Source organism: Spermophilus citellus, assembly GCF_964194105.1.
Source record: "Spermophilus citellus genome assembly, chromosome: 1".
In the NCBI taxonomy this organism is placed as follows: domain Eukaryota; kingdom Metazoa; phylum Chordata; class Mammalia; order Rodentia; family Sciuridae; genus Spermophilus; species Spermophilus citellus.
The window spans coordinates 182967269-182980829 of NC_138182.1; the positions used below are offsets into that span (position 1 = coordinate 182967269).

General features: G+C 35.2%; 2 protein-coding genes across 5 annotated transcripts in view; one reads left to right on the forward strand and one right to left on the reverse strand.

The window, feature by feature from the left end:
• Positions 1-13561, reverse strand: part of FBXO38 (F-box protein 38) — a 276681-nt gene that overhangs the window by 182518 nt on the left and 80602 nt on the right. The window lies entirely within an intron of this gene.
• Positions 1-13561, forward strand: part of LOC308657259 (sperm-associated acrosin inhibitor-like) — a 52911-nt gene that overhangs the window by 32893 nt on the left and 6457 nt on the right. For 3 of the 4 annotated variants that reach the window (XM_081308793.1, XM_081308792.1, XM_081308794.1), the window contains 2 exons: positions 10432-10466; positions 12620-12814. The exons of the other annotated variant lie outside the window; for it this stretch is intronic. The gene's annotated coding sequence lies outside the window, so the exon portion shown is untranslated. The remainder of the gene's footprint in view (positions 1-10431; positions 10467-12619; positions 12815-13561) is intronic. 4 annotated transcript variants of the gene reach the window in all.

Sequence of the window (13561 nt, forward strand, 5' to 3'; positions counted from 1 at the left end):
AAACTACCCCAGGGAATCTGATGCATTATTTTAATAGTCCTTTTTTTTTCTTTTTCTCTGATTCAACAGAAAATACAATAAGAAATTTGAGTTTGCTTATTATGACAGAGGCTAACATTTTCCTAGAGCTACACATTCCTGTGGCTTTTATTGAACACTCTTTCATAGTGGATTCAGCAAACAATAAGAATTTAATACTCAAGGTCTTCCATTCATAGAAGACCAGGAGAATTTTCCTATATGACCCAGATGGGACATAGGACATTCTATGTTCTTTCCAACACTAAGGTTGCATAATTTCAAGACTTCTATTTTCTATGTTTAATAATAAAATGACACCTTGAAAAATAAATTTCCCAATTTTATGTTTGACAACACAAAACTTAGTGCAATTTCAATTCCTAAATGTTTTGTTCTGTAAAATGTTAAAGTGTGTTTTTTTTTAAATTAAAATTCATATAAATGGGTTATAGCTTAGGGCATATGAACATTTTCATGCCTATAATCAAGTAAATATTTCACAAACTTGACCAAATATTATATACTTTTTTATTTATTTATTTTTTTAAAAAAACAGATATTTTGTTCTAAGGATTCAGAACTTCCAGGAGAGGTTCTGGGACATGTGAAAATCTAAATAGTATCTCAGGTTAGTGTTATGATCATGAACCTTAGGTAATACTGACATAGACTCTAAAATTTATCACCATATGTCCAAAATTGAATGAGTTGAAGAATCTGTAGAAAGACCATGTAAAATGTATGAGGCTCGGTTTAAAAAAAAATATATATATATATATATATTGTTTTGTCCCAAATCAATTGAAAGTAGATGAGGGATCATGGGATGACAGGTAGCAACAGCTTCATTAACCTAGGATTTCCCTTATTGGGCTCATGCCAGCTCAAGATCTTTGTCCAGTTGTCTCCATCTTATAGCAACTAAGAACAAGCTTTAGCTATGTTCCTAAAGTCACATTTAATCCTTTAATGTAATTATAGAAGTGTGGGATGATCATTGTAAGACAGCTAGAGATCTGTCACCTATGTTACACCAAGAATACAGTCTTTTTAATTCATATTTTTTACATATGAGTAATAATGGGGGGAGACTCAATATTTAATTATTTAAAGATTTAAAGTCTTTAATATTTCTTTTAAGGAAAATATTGATTACAATGATAATTTGTAGAGTGACATTACAAAAATGCATTCAGCCAATTGCATCGCCTTTTTAATTATTTTGTAGATGACTTGCATACAAAATTCTTTAGTGAATTCTGGTGCATTCATGTATGCATTCTTTTTTAGAAGTAAACTTTAGATAAAGGTGTACCACGTGCTAGACTCTAGGTCAAACGCTAGAGATAAGATGATAATAGAAATAAAGATAGTCACTCTTCTCTAGGAACTTCAATGTCCTGATTAATGTTATTACCCATTTTTTTAAGTAAATGAAATTTCCCCTTCATATTATGACTGTTCTTCATTCATCTCTGTTAAACATTATTCAACACAATATCTTAGTTCTTATAATAATCTTGTTAGGTAGACTTCAGCTCTACTTTTTAGACATACTGAAAAAGAGATACAGGAAATTTAATGATATTTAAAACATGGTGGGAATTTGAATGAAAAACTGAACATTTTATTCTTTTTTTATAAACCAGTTTAGTCTTTATTACATGCTAGAGTCTACATTCAAAAGCTAAAGAACCTATAATCTGATATTTATGGGTGAGAGCAGCAAAAAAAAAAAAAAAAAAGTGTACCTAAGAAGGAAGGAAAAATCCAATTGAGACCTAGCATTCCCTTTCTTCCAGTTTTACATTCCACCAGGGCCCCTGGACTACTGGGTGGTGCTGCCCACATTCAGGATGGGTATTTCTCACTAATACCCTTGCCACCCATGACTCACAGACCAACCTTCCCTGAAACCCCCTCACAAACACATACAGGAGTATTCTTTACCACCTGGCTAAGAAAATCCAGTCAAGTTGACAACCAGAATTATCCATCATAGTGGCTGTACCTTCTTACATTCCTGCCAGGGTCTCACCAACATTCTCACCAACATTAGTTGTTAACTAACTTTTAGATGATGACCACTCCAGTGCTAGTCTGGATTGGATTTAAGGAATGGGGGGGGCGGGGGGGGAAGCTTTAATAAATATGTGAAACTTGTTGTTGATGCCAACTGATTAGAGACGCCTGGAGTGTTTTCCTCCATGACAAATGACCACAACAAAGAACAGCAGGTATTTCACTGGAGTGTTTGAGGCAGAGCACAGGAGTACAGTGAGGATGTGGCAGAGATTTTGCAGATCAAGAAGATACATGATGGAGTTATAAAGAAAAGATCAAGCACCCAGCATGGTGAGATCAACCATGAAGCAAGAGGGATCTTGCAGGGAAAGCATAAGCAGAGGTCCCAGGAATCAGCATCCAGGGCATAGACACCGGAAGCACTTGCTGCTGGAGAACCCCCGGTGGAAAATATCCTCTTAGGGTCCTATGAAGCAGCGAAGCAGCTTCCCGCACATCTTATCCCACCCCTTCCTACAGACCAGGCCAAAGTTGATCCCAAAGTAACAGAATAGAATAGTAGTTACCAGAGTCTGGGAAGTGTATGGGTGTGGGTGAAAACAGGAGGGCGGGGAAACTGGAGAGAGGATGCTTAAGTGATTCAGGGGAGCAGTTAGAGGGGGAAAAACTTAGAATGTTCTATAGCACAGCAGGATGGCTATGGCTGACAGTAATTAATCGAATATTTCAAAATAAAAGTAGAGAGGATTTTAAAAGTTCCCCAAACAAATAATGGTAAAAGGTGATAGATATGCTAATTACCCTGATCTAATCATTACACATTTTATCTCTCTCTGTGTCTATATAGATGTTACACTTTGCCCTATTAATATGTACAATTATCATGGATCACTTAAGATAGTAATACATAGGGATAGAGGAAGGGGATGCAGAGAGATCGGTCAACAGGTACTAAATTACATTTACAAAGGAATAAGAAGGTCTGCTGTCCTATTGCCCAATAGAGTGATAAAAATAACAACTGCATACTGTACATTTAACAAAGCAAGAAGGATTCCCAATTTTTCACCATAAAAAATGATAAATATTTGGGGATGGGGTTGTAGCTCAGTGGTAGAGCACTTGCCTAGCACATGTAAGACACTGAGTTGAGTTTGATTCTCAGCACCGCATAAAAATAAATATATAAAATAAAGGTATTGTGTCCATTCACAATTAAAAATAATTTTTAAAAAACTGATAAATTTTTTGAAAGACATGTCTGATTTGAAAATTGCAAACTATATGCATGTATCAAAACATAATACCCCATTAATATACATAATTTTGTTATTTTATGTATCAGTTAAAAAATAAATTTTAAAACAAAAATATTAAATGTCTTTACAATGTATGACATGTGTGGCCTGTTGCAAATTATGATGGTCTTTTTTTTTTTTTTTTTGCTTTTCATTCTGCTTATGAATACATGTAAACGGAGAAGGACAATGTATGAAATAAAAGGGTTTCACAATGATTTCAAGTGTAAGACTCAGTTTCATTTTCTCTCAAATGTTATGTCCATTAAATTTTCATGGAACATTTTTCAACTCAAATATTGTTTTCTAAATCATAGCTTAATTCAGTCTGTGAAAGGCAGGTTAGATTAATCTGAGGAATGTAACTATAGTACATTATTTAAGTGCAGACTGTTTTAATATTATATCTTATATGTATGTCAAAACTATGAAATATTTATTATTCTCATATTTATATTAGGAATTGTAGATTAGAAAGTCTGAATGTGACATTGAAGCTATACTCAGGGTTTTCAACTTCCAAAGATTTTTCCACATCAGACACTAGTTTTTTTGTTTGTTTGTTTGTTTGTTTTGTTTGTTTTGGTATTGGGGATTGAACCCAGGGGTGCTTAACCACTGAACCACATCCCCAGCCCTTTTGTTTTTTATATATATAACAACAACAACAACATAATTTCTTTTCTCTCCATTTTAAATTGGTTCTTTTTAGTTATATATAATAGTAGAATCCATTTTGATTAAATTTTACATGTATAGATTATATCTTATTCTAACGAGGACTCCATTCTTGTGGATGTACCTGATTGTGGGATTCACTTAGGTATTTTCATATATGTACATAGGAGAATTATGTCAGATTCATTCCACTGTCATTCCTATTCCTACTCCTCCCTTCCCTTCATTCTCTTTTGTCTAATCTACTGAACTTCTCTTCTCCCCACCTGCTTGATTTATTGTGGTTTAGTTTCCACATATCAATGAAAAATTAGATCATTGATTTGGGGGGGATTGTCTTATTGGATTAGCATGATGATCTCCAGATCCATCATAAAATGTCATAAAATCATCTTTCTTTATGGATGAGTAATACTCAATTATGTATATCTTGCTGAGTTGCTTAGGGTCTTGCTAAGTTGCTGAGGCTCACTTTGAACTCACAATCTTCCTGCCTCAGCCTCTTGAGCTGCTGGCAGAAATCAGACTCTGAACAGATTTGATTAAATAACTTTAATGAATCTCCCCCTATTTGAAATTCTAGTGCCTCCTACTTTAGGGTATAGATAAAAGTATTTAACATATAATTTAGGGGACTGTCCAAGGTGGTCTCAAGTTCCCTCTTGAAGCTTCCTTTTCTCCTCTTCCTACTATTTCCATACTCTCTCCTGTCCTCTGGCCAGGGTTGCCAAATGCTGACTCCCGAGACTTATCTGGGAGATTTTCAAACATATTGTCACCCAGGCTCTTGTATAAACAACTGTGTCACTGTCTTGATGGTGAAACCACACATTGATGAATGGTCTCAGGCTGATGCCTAAGCTGATTGTGAATTTGTACTACTGATTTACCAATGTACCCACCCGAAAAAAAATGGTTATAGAGAACACAAGAACTCTCTGCATGAATGCTTACAACTTTATGTGAATCTATATTTACCTTAAAATAAAAAGTCTAATGAAAAACCAAATCTCAGATTTGAAGATGATGGAAAAAAGCTAGGCAGCCACGCCCCACCACTCCACAGCCCAGAAAGGAAGCAGAGAAAGAAATAGCTGACCAGAGAAGGGTGACTCAATACACATTCTAAAACTCAGTACAGGACAGCTCGAGACTTAGAAGGACTTGCAGCTGAGTTACTGGAGCAAAAAGTAAGGGCAGAATTTCATGACCTTGAACTCCTACCAGGGTAAGATCAAAGGGAAGGGGTAACAGAGAAAGAGGGAGAGGAATGTCTCATAAGATTACTCCCTCAGCAACAGCTAGAAAGAAAAGCAGACCAAGGTACAATGGGACAGGAACAGCCAAGACAGTGAAGGAGAACACAGAGTTCATACCAAATTGTGGACTAAAATCTATACCCAGCAAGGCAGTCATATTGGAGTCCATAGCTAGCCAATCTTCCTGGAAGATATTAAATAAGTACTGCTTCTCCCCACCTTCAGATAGTAACAACTAAAGCCAGAGGGAATGCCTCTGGAACAGGTTGTCTCAGTCATTCATGTAGAAGAAACTCATAGAGGAAAGCTGCTGGATGAAAGTTCCTGCACCCCTCCAACATTGTGGATCAGGGGAGTGGGGTTGAGCTGATCCTCAGAGAGTACTAATCCTAACCCAGCACTCTATACAGCTTCTGCAGGACCTCAGGCAAAGACAGGACAACTGACATCTTACCTCCACCATATTAATTATAGGTAAAACCCTAGTGAGTTGCACCTACCAGGATGGAGGCTTCTGTGCCACAGATGGCCCACAGAAAGCCTGCACCCACAGGCCCCATATTTGTAGACAACTGCCCGTTGCTTGGATAGCACTGCCCTGAAGAAATGCCAGCAAAGAGAATGGATGCCCGCAATTCAAACCACAGGTGGATGCAGAAGGGCCATTGGCTGTCTATTCCAAGGATAGAGATGGTACCCCTGTGGATCTACATCAGTCAGGGTGGAGGCTACTCTGCCACAGACAACCCACAGAGAGACTATACCCATAGGCCCCACTGTTGCAGAAGTCACCAAGTGCTTAGCTAGCACTGTCCCCCTAAAAATCCCAGTGGAGAGGAGGGAGAACCCATGTTTCACCAAATGGCCATACTACCAAAAGTATTAGATAGATTCCATGCAATCTCCATCAAAATACCAATGACGTGGTATTGACAAATGGTACAGCTATTATGGAAAACAGTACATAATTTCCTTAAAAATTAAAAGACATGGGGCTGGGGTTGTAACTCAGTGGTAGTGTGCTTGCCTAACATGCATGAGGCACTTGGCTCTATTCTCAGGACCACATACAAATAAATAAAATAAAGGTCCATCAAGAACTAAAAAATATTTTTTTAAAAATAAAATAAAAGATATACTGTAAAAAAAATACCAATGACATTCTTCATGGAACTGTAAAAAATGGCCCTAAAATTCATTTGGAAGAATAAGAGACCCAGAAGCAAAGCAATTCTGAGCAAAATAGTGATGTAGGAAGTGTTAAAATGCTGGATTTCAAATTATACTACAGGGCTTTAGTAACAAAAACAGCATGGTATTGATATAAATACAGAGATGAAGACCAATGGAATAGAAAAGAAGACACAGAGGCACACCCATAGTTATAGTCATCTGATACTTGACAAAGATGCCAAAAATATATGTTGAAGAAAACCTTTTTAATAAATGGAACCAGGAAAACTGGATATTCAAATGTAGAAGAATGAAACGGAATCCCTATCCGTCACCCTGCACAAAAGTCAGCTCAACATGGATCAAAGATTTAGGAATTAGACCAGAAACTTTGCAATTGTATAAGAAAACATAGGCTCAACACTCCAACAGATAGATGGAGGCACTGACTTCCTTAACAAGGCTCTTAGAGCACAAGAAACAAAACCAAGAATAAGTGGGATGGCACCAAATCAAAAGCTCCTGCACAACAAAGGAAACAAAATGTGAGAAAGCCTACAGGATAGGAGATCTTTACCAACTGCTCCTCCAAACAGAGATTAATATCCAGAATATATAAAGAACTCAAAAAGCATAATACATACAAAAATAATAACCCTATGAATAAATGTCAAAAAAACCTAAAAAGACCATCTCAAAAGAAGAAATAGAAATGTCCAAAAATACATGAAAAAAAGTTCAACATTTCTAGGAATCATGGAAATGCAAATCAAAACTGCATTAAGATTTCATCTCACTGCTGATCCATAATGGGGGGGGGCATGGGAAAAATGGAAGAATTTTGATTGGACATGCGGGAGGGAGGAGAGGGGAGTGGAGATGGGGGCAGGAAAGATGGTGACATGAGATGAATATCATCACTCTAGGAACACATATGACTGCACATGTGGTGTGACACTACATTGTGTACAATCAGAGAAATGAAATGATGTGCTGCAATTGTGGACAATGAATCAAAATGCATTCTGCTGCCATATATACCTAATTTAAATAAATAAATAAATAAATAATATTTCATTTCACAGCACTTAGAATGGCAACTATCAAGAATACAAATAATAATAAATGCTGGTGAGGATGTAGGGGGAAATGTTCATTTCTACATCTTTGGTGGCATTGCAAATTAGTACAACCACTCTGAAAAGCAATATGGAGTTTCCTCAAAAGACTAGGAATGGTATCACCACATGACTCAACTATTCTACTCCTTGGTATTTAACCAAAAGAACTAAAATCAGCATACTCTTATGATATAGGCACATGAATGTTTTTAGCAGTACAATTCCCAGTAGCCAAGTTATGGAACCAGCCCATGTGACCATGAATGAATGAATGATTAAGAAAATGTGGTACATACACACAGTGTAGTTTTGGTCAGCTATAAACAAAAATAATTATGATATTTGCTAGTAAATCAATGGAAGTGGAGAATATAATGCTAAGAGAAAAAAGCCAGACTGCGACAAGGATCAAATATTTTCTCTCTTATGCACAGAAAGTTATACTACAGATCAAAACAAAGGGGAAAAGGGTGGGGCAAGTGGGGTGGGTAGGGATCCCATGAAAATAGAAGAGAGATCAGTGAAGCAAAGAAAGTAGATTAATGAGGAGAGAGAAGGGACAGGAAAAGAGAGAAACAGTGCAATGAAATTGATGAAGTTATGTATGCATATGAATATGTCACAGTGAATTTCACCTGGAAGTCTGTCTTTGAAGCCTACTATAAAAAATTATAAGTAAATTAAAGAAAAAGGGGAACATGGGGCAGGAAAAGGGGGAGTACTGAGGACTGAAGTGAAGCAAATTATATTACATGCTTTTATGATTAAGTCAAAATGAAGCCCAGTATTATGTATAACTATAATGCACTAATAAAAGCATAAAAAGAAAATAAACAAATCTCCAATTAAGTCTAATGCATTTCTGGTATTGCATAATATTAAGGATCTAGGCATGTATCCAATTATAATTCTCTAAATTAATTTTTCTATTTCTTATTTCATTCTTTTGCTCTTTCCACCTCAGTATCTTGATAAACTTTCATATGTCTCCATCCTGGGATCTCTTAAGTACTCATTTCCTTCTCTCTCCCTTCCCCATACTTCTGAATACATCAGGTAAAATTGTCCTAAACCTCTTGCTGAGGAATATGATGATAAATATGTATCTCATGAGTTACTCTACAGCCTAGGACAGGGACACAAAATGCACCTGTGTATTATCTGCACTGGGCCATGCGCCTTATCTCCATCAAGCACTTTACCAACAGATCAATTAGAGAGACTTCTCAGCTGGGTGGAGGTGACTGAGATGGAGAGGGGAACAAAAGAGTCATAGCATTCAGAGCTGTTGGCTTCTTTCCTTTGTGTTTTCTGTATCAGGTAAGTTAACCAGGGATTCTGTAAGAATATTCTGGAGTCCAGTTTCAGCCTAAGGACTCCTCCAAATCCATCCTTCCTGAAATAGCTGTTCGTGCTTTGAGATACCAATGTAGATAATTTCTCAAATGCAGCCAGGCTCCTTGTGCACGGAGCCAAGCATGGGAAGAATAAACAGCTCTTTCTTAAATGTACAAAAAAGACATCCTTGGAGTTTCTCTCAAGGATCTGGAAGGCCTTCTGTTCATATGTTATGTTGTGCTGATATTGAGGATTGGGGAAGAAAAAAGGAAAAAGAATCCACTATAATTAAGTATGTAATTATGGGAGGGGGAGTAGTACCTTTACCATTACTTTCCTTTGGAAATATGTTACAAGCATTCCTGATGGGTTCTTCCACAGAGTTGATAAAATGCCTTTCTTCTTATCATGGATCAAAGTTTATTTTCATCATTGCATTGACATTTCCTTTTTATTCTGGTAAGCAAAATTTTCAGTCTTGGGTGAAGCAAGAAATGCAGAAGGTAGCTACTGCAATTCAGGAGTGGACAAGTTGGTTTTATTGCATGTATAAACCTTAAACTGGTGAGATGAACAAGGCATATTACAAATGCTTTTCTAAAAATCACATAAGTGAGTTGCCTTTTCTGATTTCACATCTTTGAAAAGTGCAGTGGTGTGTGCCCACAGTATCAGTTATTCAGGAACCTAAAGTGTGAGGATTCCTTGAGTTCAAGGACAGTTTGGGCAACACAACAAGATTTTACTCCTTAAAATAAACAAATAAGTAAAATAATAGGTAGTAGAGCTTATATTGTTGTTCATCTTTCAATACAGATACTTACTTTCTTTTCCCCCCATTTTGAAGGTCAGATTCCACAGTTGTTAAATGCAAAGCATGGGTAGTATGAGGTCTTCTAAATCTGACATGCCTTGATAATTTCATCTGTCATTTTCCAGCTCTGTCCTCTAAGCCAAGGCCTTGTGTAATGAGGGAATCCATTGATCCTTTCATTGACAAGTTGTATTTCTTAAAGCTCAAGTTAGCTCATCAGTTTCAGAATAAAGTAACTGTGAGATATTCAGTAGATTCAACATATTAATGCTTACTAATAATTAGCTAAATACTAATTAGTGTCAATATTATTTCATATTACACATGGCATAATAAGTGACTTTCTGCAAGGTATCATTTCTCTTGCTAGATTGTATCATGTATTAAAATGGAAAAATAAAACCATTATGGCATCTTCAAAGGAAGATTAATAAATAATATATAAGATTGTTTTTCATAAGTTATATTAATTTGGAAAACTTGAAAATTTTCCATATTTTAAGTCATTCTATGAATACATTGTCTTAGCACTGCCACAAAATGCTTACCTCCTTACCTGCAAAGCTCACCTCCTCACCTCCTTACTGTGCTAAGGAAGTAATCAGCATAGTCTTATGCTACCAGGAAATGCGGGTGCTTCTCACCATAGACAATGTGATGCTTTCCTACCCCTTCTTATTTTTCTTTTTGTGTGCTGGTTGCAGAAATTTCTATTGCACTTCCAAGACTTTGCAATGAGGTAAGTTCATATTGATTAATGTGGAAGTTTAAAAAGGTAAGCCTTTACTTTTTTATATTATAAGTTTTAATAGCAAATTCAGTTAAACAAAATGTGTGCTAGGATGATCCTCCAAAAACTAAAAACTAAAAAAAAAAGCATCACAAAATCTTGAATTATTAGTACACAAAAGTCAAGAAATATAGCCTTCCTACAATATAAAGGTACAAGTATCTCATTATTCAAAAGTTCTATAATGGGTATTGCTTCATTATACACAATCATCTAATATACATTAAGGGATAATATATAAATTAAGGGGTAATATATGTTAAAGTAGAATTTTTTTTTATCCTAGTAAAGAAAGAAGATTGAAAAAAACCCACCCAATTATACATTTAAGGTTGTATTAAACAATTTCCATAGATTCATGCAATGGAATATTATAGAGAGGTAAAAAATATGAATTGTAGTACTAAATATCTAAGTAGATAAAGGTCACAAAGACTTTTTAAAAGCAGGTTCAGCAGAATACACATAATATTATTTATTTCTATAAATTATCAATATGACCAACACAAAAAAAATCATACTTGTAGCTATACTACTATATATACTGCAAATATGCAGAAATACATATGTAGATAAATACTTGCATATTGAAATTTTTGAAAAATTAAAATAAACATTTTAAAATCAGTTTTATAATTCCTTATAATATAAAATAATGGATGTGACTTGACCTGAATGTGAATAGAAGTTGGGGTGGGACAGCTCAATTATAAAAATATACTCATCCATTTGTATGGATAAATAAAATATTTATGTATGGATAAATAAAAATAATATTGAATGTGTAAAAATACACCAATATTTATACATGTTTAACTGGGTTGTATGTGCCTCAATGTATATTTTAACACCTTAATATTGAATATATTTATTCCATTTTTGTGTGTGGCATTTGTATGAAGAATAAAAAATATTTTAGAAAATGACTATCCAATAGATTCTATGTTCTCTTTATATTTAACAGCCAGACTGTGCTGTGTATACAGAGCAAATACTTTTGTGCTTCAGAGAAACCCTGCAATCTGTGAAACCAATGGCCAGACTTAGAGAAATACATGTGTATTCTGCAGTGAAAATATGTAAGAGTATTAGATTAAAAATTAACTCTTCTAAAGAGATGAACTATCAAAAATGATTGGAAAACCCATATTTCTGATGACCTACCCATAACCTACCTAGAAAACAACTATCTCTGTAAAAGCCACAGGAACACATTTGCATCTTTTCTTGAAGTTCTCATTTATAAAAGAATTTGAATACTTTCTCTCTCAGCACAGCTCTACTATATATTCTGCAAATGTATAAATCAATATTTACCTTAATTTAATAATGGCAGACTAATAACCAGTATAATGTAATTACAAAATCCAGATCCTGAATAATAATTTCCACGATGTAGCTCCAAGCTACAGGGAACATAATTGAGTAAGAAACCTAACTACAGAACTCTGAAATACATCACAATTGGGTCTAATACTATGCAGTTCCTTCTCTGATGATCCATTTGTCTCCTCAACTTGGTGACAGCCTACACATCCTCCTTACAGTACAGTGCAGTCTAGGTCACCTCACCCAGTCTCCCTTCCTGCTCCTTCACTCACAGGGAGTTTGTATTCTAAAGATTGAACCAGCCCTCTTGCTGCCCTTCACATTTTCTCTCACAAATGTTTCCTTTCATAGAATTATTCATTCAATCCCAAATTGGCTTCTGCTTCTAGAGAACTACTGGATCTCTAACCCTCTCCTCCTTTGAGCCTGTGCCAGTCCCAAGACTGAGTCAGGACTGAGCATGCAGGAAGAGTCCAGTGACCCAGATCAGGGAAGGGACTCCTGCAAGGCTGGGCAATGGGTGGGGCCTGGCTGCCTGCACAATGAACCAGATGGAGTTTCTCCAAACTTCTCCAAGCTCATGTCCTTCTCATTAAGAAGCATTTTATGCAATATTCAGGGAATTAATTTTTTATTTTTTTTATTATTAGTTGTTCAAAACATTACAAAGTTCTTGATTTTTTTTTTATTATTAGTTGTTCAAAACATTACAAATATTTAGTGAATTTAAAATGTTCTTTCAATAACTTATTTTCCTCTGTTCTTATTTACAGAGAAAGTAAAGGAAATTTAAAGATTTTTTTTTCCTGAACTGCACATTCATATGGCTTCCATGGTAATCCCATTTTGTGGTGGATCCTACAATCAGATAGAATCGTCTCAACCAGGGCCTTCAACTCCTAGACAACCAGTGATTTCTTCTATGGTACCCAGATGGAAAGCAGGATATTGAAGAATCTTTCCAACTTGTAAATCTATGATTGAAGTATTTTTATTCTCTCTGTTGAATTCTTCAGTGATAGTTTGAAAAACTATTATTTTAATTTTGTGTTTGATAATATAAAATCTAATATAATTTACAATTACAAATATTTCACTCAACTATTAAATAAATTTATCTTAGTTAAAAATCTTTCTTTGTTGGGCAGTGGGTTAAGATACATGAACACTTTTGGTTAACTCAACATTTTCAAAGATGAATACCCAAGTATTTTTCAAAAGTATATACCTGGAATTTTCTTTGTCCTAAATTATCTAGACCTCTCAGAGAGGTATCTAGAAACTTGAATTCATGAGTACTCCCTGGTTAATATTAGAATTTTAGGACTACAAGATGTTAGGAAATACAAACTTAATTCCTAAGGCATAGGACATTTTTTTATAATTGAATGCATTGCATAATAGATTCAAAGATACTGTGAGATTTCTGAGACTTGAAAGAAAAAATTTATATTTTCTTTCTGTCTCACAAATTTGTCAAGATAGAGGTTGGTGACCCTATGATGCCAGACAACTCATTTCATAAACTTAGGAGATCCATTTGCCAGCCAAGATTGATGTGTTTCTATTTCTCATCATCTTTCAACCAGTAGAAAGCAGGTTTTACCTAGTGCCAAATGTTCATTTAAATCTTGATTTAATATCAGAGATGAATCTGGAAGATAACTACTAATCTGCCATATATACCATGCCGGGCCTGCTTTCCTTTTCAGTAA